The following is a 15,702-nucleotide window of genomic DNA, read 5'->3' on the forward strand; positions in this document are numbered from 1 at the left end:
ACAGATAGGTGCCCTTCCCTCCTAACAGTGAGGCAAAGTGGAAGCAGGCAGATGCATGACATAGTTATAGAATAAAGTGTATTACTTTACCTATATATTTTTTTTTTTGTGGTGGATTTGGAGGTAAGAAAAGACAGTAAAGGCCCTAAATAGCAGCATAAAGAGTTAGGGCAATGTACTGGAAGAAACAGAAGGGCTATAGCCCAAAAAAGTCATTATAACAAAAGTTCTTGTTACTTATGAAAATTTTACTACTATAGTAAAATCTCAGGCGAACATTGGAATTGGGCATATAACCTCAAACTTATTATCCCACACCTTCTGTAAGTAGTGGTACATAGTGAAAGGCTACCTGTAAGTGGACCATTCCCCACTCCTTCATGTGGGGGACAGACGTCTGTATTGAGTGCTTTCATATATAATAAGAATAAGAATAAGAATAATATTCCTCTCATTTATGATAATGATCACAGCTGTAACTTCACATTTTTTGTGGGTTTTATTTGTGTCATCTTGTAAAGTATGAGTACTTTTGGGCAAAAAGCATGAATATTTGTTCACCATTATTTCTCCACTGTTATCATTGAGCCATGTTCAATGTACTTTCCTAAAATAGAAGGACAGAGACATGGAGCAGTAATGAATGGGTTAAGGGAGTTGTGTTGGTTTGAATGTGAATGTATGTACTGCCAAACCTGAGGTATTCATGATTAAGCTTGCAACTTCAGTCTCCAGAAAGTGCTGGCTGGAGGAGGTGTGACTTGGGGTGGATTTTGTAGTCCAGCTCTACTAAGAATAAAGAGCAGTTTGAACACTGGCTGTTCATGCTTGCTGGCTGTTTGGTAATGTTTCTCTGCTAGGCATCTATGGACATGAACCTGTTTGTTTTTTTTTTTTTTCTTTTGTTTTGTTTTTTTGTACCAATGAAACTTTTCCTGAATTTGTAAGTATGAAATAAACTATTTCATCCTAGTAATCTGCTTTTGGTCAGATGTTTGTCCAGTGGCCTGAAGGTCACTGCAAGAGGAAAATTGTATGATAATTTTTTTCCTTTTGACATAATTTGATGCCATCTTGAACTAGCAAATGCTTTGCCCTCATATCCATGACAATTTTGGAGCAAAACAGTAACAGTAACAGCAACAGCCAGGTCTATAGCTATGGTGATGGAGTTATTTACATTTCTCAGGAAACAGAGGATGAAAGGGTCACAAGAGCCTCAGCTGGGATTCCAAACTTGTTCCTTTCTGGTCTACTCTCAGCTACAAAGAATCTCGGGGAAAGCTAGATTTTATATGAAGTAGAAGGTTAACAAGAAGGGGGATCTGATGATGCAGGTTTCCATTCAGTCACTGTCGTAGATGGGATGAGATTCTGCAGTGATGCAGCAGCCTTTGAGGGGCTCATGCATCTGTCAGTAACCTCTCACATAGTACAATCATTGAGTCACTAAATTGAATTTTTGAGCAACAGTGCTTTGATCTGATATCTGAGATGTATAGATGTGTGTTTGTGCCTACCCAGGGAAAAAAGTTTCATGTGACAACAATGGATGAATGGTATGAATTTTACATTTGCATTGCTGATCAGTTTAGTTTGTTACATGTTAAATATTAGATGTTTGAGGCCTTTTCTCTATAGCTGAACTTGGGGAATGGTCAGATTGATATCCCAGGTCCATGAATTACTAAATCCCTTTGGTGTCTTCTTGTACAGTGGCTATACGTCACTCAGTTGCTGGTGAAACTCAGCAAGTGTAAAGACTCAATGAAAACAGGCTGAGATTTAAGTTATCAATTGAACAGGCAGCACCTGTTCAGTGTGGGGCCCTGTAAAATCATTTGGAGAACTCTCACCTGTAAATAACCATTTCCTTCCTAATAAAATATAGATAACATCCCCAATGCAAACCTGCTGAGCACTTTTTTTTCCCAATTCATCAAAACGTAAAGTCATTTTAAACACAAATCAATTTAGGGGGTTGGCAAAGGGGAGGGAAGGCAGATACTAAGACAAAAATATCCACTAGAAGTAAAGGATGCAGTAATGTTTAGTGGCTATACAAACAATCCTCACAAGTGGCAGCAACCAAATTTCTCAGTAATCCTCCCTGGAGTAGGCCAAGGCAGGAAGGATTAACAGGAGGTGAGTGAACAGTCACACGGTCTGATCAATTGCCCTCAGTATGCCTCAGACACCTGAGGTTTCAAAACAGCTTCATCTGATTGGCTGTGTGGAAGGCATCTTGGCAGGAATTCGATTCATATAAGTGAAGAAACCAAACAAATTTACACTTCTCAAGGGCAAGCTTAAGTAAAAGGCAGCAGATACCCAACGGATTTCAAACAAACAACGTGCATGGTATAGATCCTAGCATTAAAATTGTCACACACAATTGTCTACTCTAACATACCCGAAACTTTTCTCTATGATTTGAGCCAGTTACAGTTGTTTCCATCTTGCTTAATATTGCTAAAGATTTTGTCTTTCTTTAGCTAACATCTTTGATTAGCATACAAAATGAAGAGCTAATACTGGTATCATTATATGTATGTTACATAGATGTCATCTTACTTGTTCTCATTTCTTTTTTTTTTTCTTTTTATTTATTTATTTTTATTTAGTTTGTATTCAGAGAATACAGTCAATTTGATACCATTGTTAGGTTCATCCATGTCCTTCCCCCACCCCCTAGCCCCTCTGTGTTGAGGCATATGGGTCATGCATTCTGGAGTTAGCCCACAGTTATGGGTAGGATAAATGTCTCTGCATATCATGAACCAACATGTGGCTCTGACATTCTTTCCACCCCTTCTTCCACAAAATTTCCCTGAGCCATGTTGGGTTCATTTTTGGTCTGCTTCAGTGATGAGGTGTTGGGGGCCTTGGGTCCCTAGCTCTCTGATTTGATAGGACTTGATTTTTTTGTCTGTGTTGGTCTCCTTCCCTCTTGTGCTGGTATCTGGTTCATCCTGAAAAGAGCACCCTTTCTTGTTTTGTCAATTTTTCTTAGTTTCAGCTGGGGCCCTACATCTATCTGAAAAAGAGAATAAGATTCTCCAATGGAGAGTGAGTTAGCACCAGACAAATGAGATAGCCCTTACATTGTTTTAGAGAATTTAATAGCTGTAGGCCCTCTTGTAGCCCATAATTGGTGGTATCTTGATAATGGAGAGTGGGTTTATGTTTGGATATGGTTCTGACTTGTTTCCCAGATCCAGCTATAGGTGCGTACCACGGAGGGGATCAGTAAGCCAAATCAAGAGCAGTTGGTTTCCCACCATGGCTGTGTGCCACTATTGCACTTGTGTGAGCATCATGACAGGTTATTTGCTGCTAAGTAGGTTAGACCATGAGTTGCTTGGACACATATTGGTCATTTTTCCCCTGTTTGGGGACTGGCTCTCTTCCAGTTTCCAACCATGCGATTCCATTTTGCATGTCAACCACATAAGGTGTCTTCAGCAGTAGGGTCTTACCACCAAACTTAGCACTGCCATCTGGGCACCCTCCTTATTCTATCTTGCTCCCTTCTCCACCCACTTAGTCTCCTCTTTTTCTCTGCATAGTATAAGCATTCCATTACCCTCTTTCTTTCCCACCTGCCTTAAAATCTCTTCCTCCCTTCTTCATCTCCTTTCTAGTTTTGTGAATTCCACTTATATCAATACATATACACATGTATGTATACACATATATAATTGTATTTATAAATATATTGTATTTATTTATTTATATGAGAGAGAGAAAGAGGGAGAGAGAGAGAGGGAGAGAGAGAGAGAGAGAGAGAATAGGCATGCCAGGGCCTCCAGCCACTGCAAAGGAACTCCAGATGCATTGACCCCCTTATGCATCTGTCTTACGTGGGTCCTAGAGAATCAAACCGGGATCCTTTGGCTTTGCAGGCAAATTCCTTAACCACTAAGCATTCTCTCAAGCCCCATAACTGTATTTTAAAAATATTTTTTTCATTTTAGGTTGTTAAAATATTTTATTTATTTATTTATTTATTTATTTATTTATTTATTTATTTATTTTTGAGAGAGAGAGAATTGGTATGCCAGGGCCTCTAGCCACTGCAAATGAATGCCAGATATAAGTGGTACCTTGTGCATCTGGTTTATATGGGTGTTAGGGAATCGAACCTGGGTCTTTAGGCTTCACAGACAAGTGCCTTAAGCAATAAGCCATCTCTTCAGGCCTCATTTTAGTTTTTTTAAAAGGAATTTTTATTAGCAATTTTCATACATGAATATAGTGTCATTTGATCATAATCTCCTCACAATGCCTTCCCCCTTGCACCACCCACTTCTCTTTACTGAACTATTTCTTTTGTTTTTTTTTTCCAACTGGAGAGAAAACGTGTAGTTTTTGTCTTTCTGAGTCTGTGCTATTTTACCTACTATAATTATTTCTAGTTTGCAGTCAAGTTTTGTTTGTTTGATGCTGTGGGACCATATTGAAGGCAAATTATGAAAGCTTGCTATTGTGCCCACCACATCCAGGCCATCTCTAGAAAGCACAGGCTCAGAAGTCTAGTGCCAGGCTTAGGAAGTGTGCCCAGAAAGCATGCCCAGTTCACATTGCAGAAAGCAACCCCAGACTGTGATGACACACAGAGCACATTGAAGATTGACAGAGGCCTAGCTGTATGGGCTACTGTAGAGGAGAAGAGTGGTATGAATAGAGAGCTGTGACACAGAAACACTTATGGATCTCCCAAAACAGGCAAACATTGTTTATAGTCCTAATGGCCACTTTTCTATCTTCTTTCATTTAGTCACTCCAACATGGGCCTGAGTATTGTTATGATTTGCGTAGGTAGAATCCCCTCATCAGGTTCATGTGTTACTAAGTTGGCTGCCAGATGCCAATAGGGTTTTTGGAAGTGATCAAATCATGAGGATTCATACTCAACAAAGGATTAAGCCATTCATGGAATTGTAACCTGATGGTATTATTGGAAGTTGGTCAAACTAGGAAATGGGGTATACAAAGAAGAGGTAGGCCATCTGAAGGACGCCCTAGAAGGGTCTACCTTTCCCCTGGCCTCTTTCGTCTTGCCCACAATGAGGTGAGCCATGTAGCTTCCTGTCATGTTTTGCCTCATACGCATATGTCCTGAACCAACACAGCAAAGAGGCCATGGACTGTAACCTCAAAGTTATGAGCCAAACTAAACCTTTCTGCCTCTTCATTGTCTCTGTTAGGTATTGGTGATAGTGATTAAAACAATACAAACACATGTACCTATTATTTGACAAGCACCAGGGATGTAACAGGTTAAACAAATGTTGCTTCTGCCTGTCTAGGAAATAAAGCAGGCATTCTTACAATAACTGAATAAATAAGCAAGTACATTACCGGACACTGTGGCCAACTATAAAGATCAGAATCTCATATGATGCAGGGTAATAACAAAAGGTAGCCTGGTGACTGTGGTGAACACTGGCTTCCACGAGGAAGACTTTTGATCTCAGAGGCAGCACAGAACCAGGAGAGACATGACTCTTTAAGCTAATGTTTGTTATTTGTTTTTGATATCTTCACACATATACATCACATTTTTATCATTTGAATCACACATGACGCTCCCTTATACTCCTCACACCCTCTACACACCTTCTTATCACTTACCGGTAGCTACTCCATGGAAAGGAATAATTCACCCTCCCTAGGAAACCACTGGCTCTCATTAGCTCATCAAGGTAGAAAATGGCCTCTCAAGCCACCCAATGAATGAGTAGAAGGCAGGATTTAGTTCAACTTGACGTTCTGTACACAATATGATATAATGCTGACTACCTCTGTCGTGCGCAGATCAACACAGCTGCTGTGAATTTGAGTGCAGCAGCAGAGCACCACAGCTCTGCCCCAATCCTCCAGCTTTCCGCTCTCTTATTCCCGTCGCCTGCGATGTTCTCGGAGCCCTGAAGAGGATGAGGTATGGATATCTCCATATCAGACCAAGATTTCACTGGGCTTTTATTTTCAGTAATGTAAACTATGGATCTCTGCATGAAGTGCCCACACTACACAGAAAGAAGGCTGAAAGGATGGGCCAGTGGATAAAGCCACTTGCTTGTAAAGCCTGTCATCCCGGGTTCAAATCTCCAGCACCTATATAAAGCCAGTTGCACAAAGGTGTGTATGCCCCTTGTGTTCTTTTGTAGTGGCAGTTGCCCTATCCCCACCCCTGTCAAATAAATAAAATATAAATAAATAAATTTGAAAACAAGGAAAAGAGAGAGAGAGAGAAAAAAAAACCCAACTAATTGGGGCTGAGAGTGAAAATGATCTGTGGCTATTCATTGCTGATATAGCTACTCTGGAAGTGAGTGGGGATATTCCTCCAAAAGCCAAGAAAAGAACTAACAAACAATCCAGGCATACCGTGCCTGGTCTTATACCCAAGACATTGTGTAACCTACTGCAGACAGACTGTCTAGAAAGAGCGCCAGAGTGCTCAGGTGGGATGTGCTTATGCATCAGGGGAATGGAAAGGCTAGTGCAGGTGGATCTCAGAAACCAAAATGGACTTAATAAAGATGCCTAAGAGGAAACACAACCTGGCTCATGGAAGATCTTATGAATCCTAGGGAGAACTTCTGCCTTTATCCTAGAATCAATAGAAAATATTAAATGTTTTAAATAAAATGATGAAATAAGGATTGGGCATGTTTTCAAATGATTACCCTCACTGGAACCTGAAAAGGGAGTGCATATTCTTCATATAAAGGATATATGTAAAGGGGAAAGTGGGGGGGGGGAGGATGGGAATTACCATGAGTTATTGTCTACAATTATAGAAGTTGTTAATAAAAAATAATTTTTTTTGTTACAAAAGGATATACGCACATGCCTGTAATTCCAGCACTTGGGAGGCAGAGGTAGGAGGATCACTGTGAATTTGAGGCCATCCTGATATCAAATAGTCAATTCCAGATCAGCCTGAGTTAGAGTGAAATCTTACCTCCAAAAAAACAAAATAATAATAATAATAAAAATAATAATTATAATCATAAAATAAATAAAGAAAGAACATATGAAGGATGACAGTGGAAAAATGAGGCCATATGAAGGGACTATTTACAACAAGCTTCTTCTTTGATTTCTGGATGGGACATGACATTTTTTCTGGGTGAAGGTCTTGCAATAGGAAATGCCAAGGGGAGGTGGGTACTTTAGGGAAAGTAATACAAACAAGAAAATGGATGGATTGGATGAGCTATAGGAGAGTTTGGGTAGTAAAGCAGCAATGAGAGCTCTCAGCCTCTTGTCGCAGAACTTTCCGGGTAATGCTACAGCGTGCTGAATTACTGAAAGAGGAAGAGCTTGGAATTGAGTAGAGGCAGGTTTTAGTTAAGCTTGATACTTTAAATCTGTATTCCTCTGGGATAACTGAGTGTGTCTGTGTGTGTGTATGTATATGTATATGTATATATACATATATATACATATACATACACACATATATACATATACATATACATATATATACATATACATACACACACACATATATATTTTATATATATATATATATATATATATATATATATATATATATATATATATATATATATGAATCTGTAGTTCAGAGTAGAGATGTAGGCCAGCTACATAAATTTTGAAGTTATTTGCATACAGGTAATTCAAGGATGGAAGCATCTGGGATGTTAGCTTATGAAGAAAGCACAGAATCAGTTGGAAATATTTAGAGGTTAGAGAGAAGAAAACGAATGAAAGCAAGGCAGGAAGCAGCAGGTAGAGAAGTAGGCAAGGGGCATGTCTGAAATATTACTGAAGAAAAATAGTTCCATGATCAATCATATTGAATGCTTATAAGAAATCAAGTGAGTAGAGGATTGGAAAATATTCGTTTCACAGTGACATGGAAGTCATTGTTAACTACAAGGAGCCTTTTTAGTAGAATGCTTGTGTTTGTTGATGTTGTTGTTTTCTCTCCTTATCAATGCATTAATTTCTTGGGCAGTTAATAAGACTGGTGTCTTGTTGACTCATGAATTAACCAAGATTTCCATTACACATTAGTTTTAAAGGGAGAACATGGGAAGTAAGGCCAGTAAGAATGTTCACTGCTGTGAAACTTGGTATAGCTTCTGCAGGTGCACATCACCTGCACACTGGCTCTGAAGATACTCATGCCACAGGCCTGGAGGAAAGAAAGGAGGTGCACTCTGTGGTAGCTGGGCCCTGGGCTAACATCTCCCCCTGTCTGTACCCTTCATCAAGCTCTTGAAGGCTGACTGTGGGCTCAGGCACATGATTGGTTTAGGCTAATTGGACATTAGTGTGAAGCAAAGACTTGAGTCATGCTGGCCTGTTAGAATTTAATCATCTGCAAATAGCCCCTTTTGGAAAGCAGCCACCAAATGTGAGAAGACCCTGGTAGCTATGTGGAGGTGCCCTCAGAAATGCCAGTTGACTTTTTGCTAGCAAGGAGCACCCTCTGATGAGCATATGTGGGACATTTCTGAACTCCTAGTATGATTGTTCACTTCCTTAGAGGCAGAACTGTCTGGCAAGTGCAGACTCATGACAATGGCCTTTTTCTGTGATAAGACCTTAAGCTTTGGATTGGTGTGTTTTTCAACAAAAGGCCTTACTTTAGTAAGCTCTTGGTTTACTTTGAAGGTGCTTTTCTGGAACGTAGCAGATTATCTTATTTTCATTACCACCCTTGTCCTCTTCTTTCTTCCCCACATACACATGTCTTCAGCTCTCCATCTGGAGATATCAAGAGAGGAGAGGACTGAGCAGAAACTTAAGACCTTCCTTTTATGATTGAGACAAATCAGTATGCCTCTATTCCTTCACCTTTATAGCAAAGAGAACTCCATTTCTGGGAAATTTGAGGTGATATGTATATGGGATCAAACATTTAGAAACATTAGCTCTCTTTCTTCTGCCTTCCTTATTTTGTTTACTCTTGAAGTAAACTTTAGTGCATATATCTAAACTATGTCCTTCATCTTTGACAACTTTTCACCATTATGAGCTTCCTAGTAGGCAATACTTATAAACCACAAACTATACAGTGATTTATATACAAAGTATTAATGAAATCTCTAGAGGGGTGACAGTTTCTCTTTAGAAAGTCATTGCTACTGAACACTGTTCTTTGCTAAAACAGTCACTTAAAATGATAGCGGGCAGGATAAGGGATTATGATAGACTAAGTCTTCCCCTGTACCACCTCCTGAAGGTTTCAAGCTCTGTGGAGTTTATATAATAGAAAACTCCTGGCTCTTGAGACACTTGGGGGAAGCCAAAGTTCCCATTATGTTTCTAAGCTCTTCTTTTCCGCTTGAACAAGTAACAGCATCATTCACCTGTACAGGATATCAGTAGGACACTTTGATACTCACTCCCTCAGGAGACATTGAAAATAGACTGTCAGGAGCCTGTAATGGCACCAGGATGGCAAGGAAGTGGAGTCCCCAGGCATGTCTCAGGATGGGTAAGTCACGTGTGCTATTCATTGTGTTTCCCTTCTCCTGCGAGCCCTTGGTGACCTGTTATTGTGGACAATCACTGGCTGTTCTGCTTCAGGGCGAATCATGCATGTGATTGGAGGGAGCGCAGAGGCTGCAGCCTAATTGAGACAAGGCTGCTCTTAGTATTATGCATCTTAGCTATCCTGCAGGGCTTGGAGACTTTGGGGGAAAATTTGGATTATTGGTGAAACTGGAAAATGTGTAGTTTGCTAAAATCACTGAAAAGATCTTGGTAAATTTGGCTAAGAGCTTGCTTTTTCTCCATTTTATGCATTTTTTTTTTGACGTACAATTTTTTCCCCGCAAGAATATGGCATGGCCAGGATAAATCAAAGAGAAAGAACGGCAGTGGTTCAGCTTGAACCACTTCATACACTTTACAAATTAGTCATTCTTTTCAATTGACACTTGTTCCAGAGTAGACAAAGAAGTGTCTTGACAACAAAATTGCAAGGAAGAGTGGATTCTTGGGTGGGGTGTGGTGGTGCATGTCATTAATCCCACACTCAAGAGGCAGAGATAGGAGGATCACCGTAGTTCGATGCCAACCTGAGACTTCATAGTGAATTCCAGGTCAGCCTGGACTAGAGTGAGACCCTACCTCAAAACAATAAGTAAATAAAGAGTGGATTCTCTATGCTCATATACAAAAAAAAAAAAAATAGCAATACAAATGGCCTGGAATGGTATTTGGGGATCTCCACATAATAGCTTGCAAAGTAGACATTACATACCTTTTTTTTTGAGGTAGGGTCTCACTCTAGCCCAGGATCACCTGGAATTCACTATATAGTCTCAGGCTGGCCTCAAACTCATAGAGACCCTTCTACCTCTGCCTCCTGAATAATGGAATTAAAGGTGTGTGCCACAATACCTGGCTATCGCATGTGTTTTATTCAATGATTTTCTTTGTGATACAGAAGGAAGATGTTAGGAGTATTACATTCCATTAGCCTCCTCTTCTAACATTTTAATTACCAACAAATAGATAAACAATGTAGTTTTTGTTCATTCAGCATCCAGTATGTGTAGGCTTGTTAGATGTTGTAATATAAAAATTAATATGACATAGTCCCTGTAAAATAAACCAAAGAAGAGGGAGGATAGACACCCAGTGGGAGTTGACATAGGAAAAGACAAAGGCAATTGCTGCGGCTTGAACATGTCGTAAAAGTCTTCAGAGAGGCAGTCAGAATGATTGTGTTCTGTGGGATGTACAGGAATTCTTCAGAAAATAGGGCTAAAGCTGACCCTAGGGAAAACAACCCAATTATTTTCCTTTTTTAATTTTTCATAACCACTGTACATTTGCACTACACTGCTGTTTTTCCATCAGGGAACATGTAAGAATGGTACAGTACCCAATGCAGAGAACTTTCATACACAGCATGGTAGATGTTAAAAGGCATTGCTATATCAGCTGCTGGCAGAGGACCCAGTTTCTGTGGGATTTTCACAGCCAATGACTAAGGTCTCCTTTCCTAACAGGCAGGCATTCATGCCTGAATACATGGGAATAGGTAGCCCAGGTTCCCTACTGCAATAAAGGATGCCATCAAGGTGGCATCTCAGTTTCAAAACCCCTGTGAGCAGATGAGGCCAATGACATTGCTTCTCGGTTCATCTTTCTCTGGTTACTCTTTTTCCTTTGGATGCCCCTCAGCAAAGGGCCTCAGCAGTACAACTCTACTGTATTAATCTCAGTTCCAGAACACCGGTGCACTTCCAGGAGAACCCTGCTGCAACTGACCCCATCCATGGAGTTCTTAGCACAGTAGGTCTGATGGAGCAGGCAGATTCTAGTGCTTTGATCAGAAGATGCTTATATTTTCAAGCAAGGTTTTAGCATCTTATTACTTGGCGGTTTTGAATTTGAGAATATGAGGTCTGGGGCCTGGGGCAATGACTCGATGGATAAAGTGCTATCTATGTAAGGGTGAATACTTGAGTTTTAAATTCCATGAACCCACCCGAAGACAGACCTTGTGGCTCTAGCATCTGGAATCCAAGCATGCCGATGGTGAGGAGAGAGGCAGAAGCGGGAGAATCACCAGGAAGCTCATGGGCCAGCGAGTCTGGTAAGCAATGTGGTAAACCAGGAGAGAGCCTACCTCATACATGGAAGGTAAGGACTGACACCCAGAGTTGTCCTGTGACTTACACACACACACACACACACATACACACACTTCCTGGTATACACGTGCTCCATACTCACATACATGGACACAAGAGAGAGAGAGAGCATATAAAGACAAGGAATCTACAAATTACTGTTTTTCCATTTTTTTTTCTTTTATGTTACACACTGTTGTCTTGAAACTCTCAGGCTAGACTCAAGTTCTCATGAATGTATTTATGCTTTCAAAAGCAACAGAGATTAAGGAGCATGACCTTTCTTGCTGATGGTGGATGCTCTGCTCTCTGTGCTGCATGCAACTATAGGCAAATGTTATTTGTAAAAGGTATGTAGTGGTAGCCTGTAGGTGCTGTTATCCACTCATGCTCAGCATTTGGACTCCATTACTGACCTCTGGCCATGCGGCAGAAGGGAAAGACACGACTTTGAAGGAGGCTCTTGCCTCTGAAGATTTTTGCTTGAGAGGACTGGTGAGTTCCAGATCTCTGACTTTTTTTTTTTTTTTAATCATTTTACCTTCTTTCCTGGCAAGCAGTCTGTGCCAGAAATAGAGGAACATCATTTTATATAGTCTAACCCTTGACAATGGAAGTCTCCAGATACAATCCAGCAAGACTCCTGGCAGCTCTTATAGCTCTTTCCCCTGTATTTCCCTTTAACGTACTTGGCTAATCTGTTTTAAAATTATTGCCAGCAAAGTTGTCTCAGTAACCTTTCCTTGGCAGGCATTCAATTGTCTAAATGGGCTTCTGGGGTTCTTTCATCCGCAGGTCTGTGCTGTCTTTCCTCGTGTAAAAAGAACAGAAACAAACAAACAAAGAAAGAAACAATGAAACTAAACAAAAAACGGTATTATTCTCTCTCTTTCTCTTTTGGATTTTCTGAGGTAGGGACTCACTGTAACCCAGGCTGACATGGAATTCACGATGAAGTCTCAGGGAGGCCTTGAATTCAATGAGATCATGCTACCTACACCTGCAAAGTGCTGGTATTAAAGGTGTGTTCCACCACACGTGGCATAAAAGCTATTATTTGTGATGTGCATTTCTCCTACCAAGGTTAAAGTAGGAGCATATCCAAGTAGGAGTAGTGGGATGCAGCGGCTGTGCTCCTAGTAGGAGTGGTGGGATGCAGCGGCTGTGATCCTAGTAGGAGTGGAGGGATGCAGTGGCTGTGATCCTAGTAGGAGTGGTGAGATGCAGTGGCTGTGATCCTAGTAGGAGTAGTGGGATGCAGTGGCTGTGATCCTAGTAGGAGTGGTGAGATGCAGTGGCTGTGCTCCTAGTAGGAGTGGTGGGATGCAGCGGCTGTGATCCTAGTAGGAGTAGTGGGATGCAGTGACTGTGATCCTAGTAGGAGTGATGGGATGCAGTGGCTGTGATCCTAGTAAGAGTGGTGGGATGCAGCGGCTGTGATCCTAGTAGGAGTTGTGGGATGCAGCGGCTGTGATCCTAGTAGGAGTATTGGGATGCAGTGGCTGTGATCCTAGTAGGAGTATTGGGATGCAGCGGCTGTGATCCTAGTAGGAGTGGTGGGATGCAGTGGCTGTGATCCTAGTAGGAGTAGTGGGATGCAGTGGCTGTGATCCTAGTAGGAGTAGTGGGATGCAGCGGCTGTGATCCTAGTAGGAGTATTGGGATGCAGCGGCTGTGATCCTAGTAGGAGTAGTGGGATGCAGTGGCTGTGATCCTAGTAGGAGTATTGGGATGCAGTGGCTGTGATCCTAGTAAGAGTGGTGAGATGCAGTGGCTGTGCTCCTAGTAGGAGTGGTGGGATGCAGTGGCTGTGATCCTAGTAGGAGTGGTGAGATGCAGTGGCTGTGATCCTAGTAGGAGTCGTGGGATGCAGTGGCTGTGATCCTAGTAGGAGTGGTGAGATGCAGTGGCCGTGATCCTAGTAGGAGTAGTGGGATGCAGTGGCTGTGATCCTAGTAGGAGTGGTGAGATGCAGTGGCTGTGCTCCTAGTAGGAGTGGTGGGATGCAGCGGCTATGATCCTAGTAGTACTGGGATGCAGTGACTGTGATCCTAGTAGGAGTGGTGGGATGCAGTGGCTGTGATCCAAGTAGGAGTGGTGGGATGCAGCAGCTGTGATCCTAGTAGGAGTGGAGGGATGCAGTGGCTGTGATCCTAGTAGGAGTAGTGGGATGCAGCGGCTGTGATCCTAGTAGGAGTGGAGGGATGCAGAGGCTGTGATCCTAGTAGGAGTAGTGGGATACAGCGGCTGTGATCCTAGTAGGGTATTGGGATGCAGTGGCTGTGATCCTAGTAGGAGTATTGGGATGCAGCGGCTGTGATCCTAGGAGGAGTGGTGGGATGCAGTGGCTGTGATCCTAGTAGGAGTAGTGGGATGCAGTGGCTGTGATCCTAGGAGGAGTATTGGGATGCAGTGGCTGTGATCCTAGTAGGAGTAGTGGGATGCAGTGGATGTGCTCCTAGTAGGAGTGGTGGGATGCAGTGTCTGTGATAATAGTAGGAGTATTGGGATGCAGTGGCTGTGATCCTAGTAGGAGCATTGGGATGCAGTGGCTGTGATTCTAGTAGGAGTATTGGGATGCAGTGGCTGTGATCCTAGTAGGAGTAGTGGGATGCAGTGTAGTGATCCTAGTAGGAGTGGTGGGATGCAGTGGCTGTGATCCTAGTAGGAGTGGTGGGATGCAGTGGCTGTGCTCCTAGTAGGAGTGGTGGGATGCAGTGGCTGTGATCCTAGTAGGAGGGGTGGGATGCAGTGGCTGTGATCCTAGTAGGAGTAGTGGGATGCAGTGGCTGTGATCCTAGTAGGATAAGTAGGATGCAGTGGCTTTGCTCCTAGTAGGAGTCGTGGGATGCAGTGGCTGTGATCCTAGTAGGATAAGTAGGATGCAGTGGCTTTGCTCCTAGTAGGAGTCGTGGGATGCAGTGGCTGTGATCCTAGTAGGAGTAGTGGGATGCAGCGGCTGAGATCCTAGTAGGAGTAGTGGGATGTAGTGGCTGTGATCCTAGTAGGAGTATTGGGATGCAGCCGCTGTGATTCTAGTAGGAGTGGTGGGATGCAGTGGCTGTGATCCTAGTAGGAGTGGTGGGATGCAGCGGCTGTGATCCTAGTAGGAGTGGTGGGATGCAGTGGCTGTGATTCTAGTAGGAGTGGTGGGATGCAGTGGCTGTGATCCTAGTAGGAGTGGTGGGATGCAGCGGCTGTGATCCTAGTAGGAGTGGTGGGATGCAGTGGCTGTGATCCTAGTAGGAGTAGTGGGATGCAGCGGCTGTGATCCTAGTAGGAGTATTGGGATGCAGTGGCTGTGATTCTAGTAGGAGTGGTGGGATGCAGTGGCTGCGATCCTAGTAGGAGTAGTGGGATGCAGCGGCTGTGATCCTAGTAGGAGTAGTGGGATGCAGTGGCTGTGATCCTAGTAGGAGTAGTGGGATGCAGCGGCTGTGATCCTAGTAGGAGTAGTGGGATGCAGCGGCTGTGATCCTAGTAGGAGTAGTGGGATGCAGCGGCTGTGATCCTAGTAGGAGTAGTGGGATGCAGTGGCTGTGATCCTAGTAGGAGTAGTGGGATGCAGTGGCTGTGATCCTAGTAGGAGTATTGGGATGCAGTGGCTGTGATTCTAGTAGGAGTGGTGGGATGCAGCGGCTGTGATCCTAGTAGGAGTAGTGAGATAGAGTGGCTGTGATCCTAGTAGGAGTAGTAGGATGCAGCGGCTGTGATCCGAGTAGGAGTAGTGGTATGCAGTGACTGAGATCCTAGTAGTAGTAGTTGGATGCAGTGGCTGTGATCGTAGTAGGAGTATTGGGATGCAGGTGCTATGATCCTAGTAGGAGTAGTGGCATGCACCGGCTGTGATCCGAGTAGGAGTAGTGGGATGCAGTGACTGAGATCCAAGTAGGAGTAGTGGGATGCAGCGGCTGTGATCCTAGTAGGAGTCGTGGGATGCAGCGGCTGTATTCCTAGTAGGAGTAGTGGGATGCAGCGGGTGTGATTCTACTAGGAGTAGTGGGATGCAGTGGCTGTGATCCGAGTATGAGTAGTGGGATGCAGCGGCTGTGATCTGAGTAGGAGT

This window comes from Jaculus jaculus, chromosome 1 (assembly GCF_020740685.1).
Source record: "Jaculus jaculus isolate mJacJac1 chromosome 1, mJacJac1.mat.Y.cur, whole genome shotgun sequence".
In the NCBI taxonomy this organism is placed as follows: Eukaryota; Metazoa; Chordata; class Mammalia; order Rodentia; family Dipodidae; genus Jaculus; species Jaculus jaculus.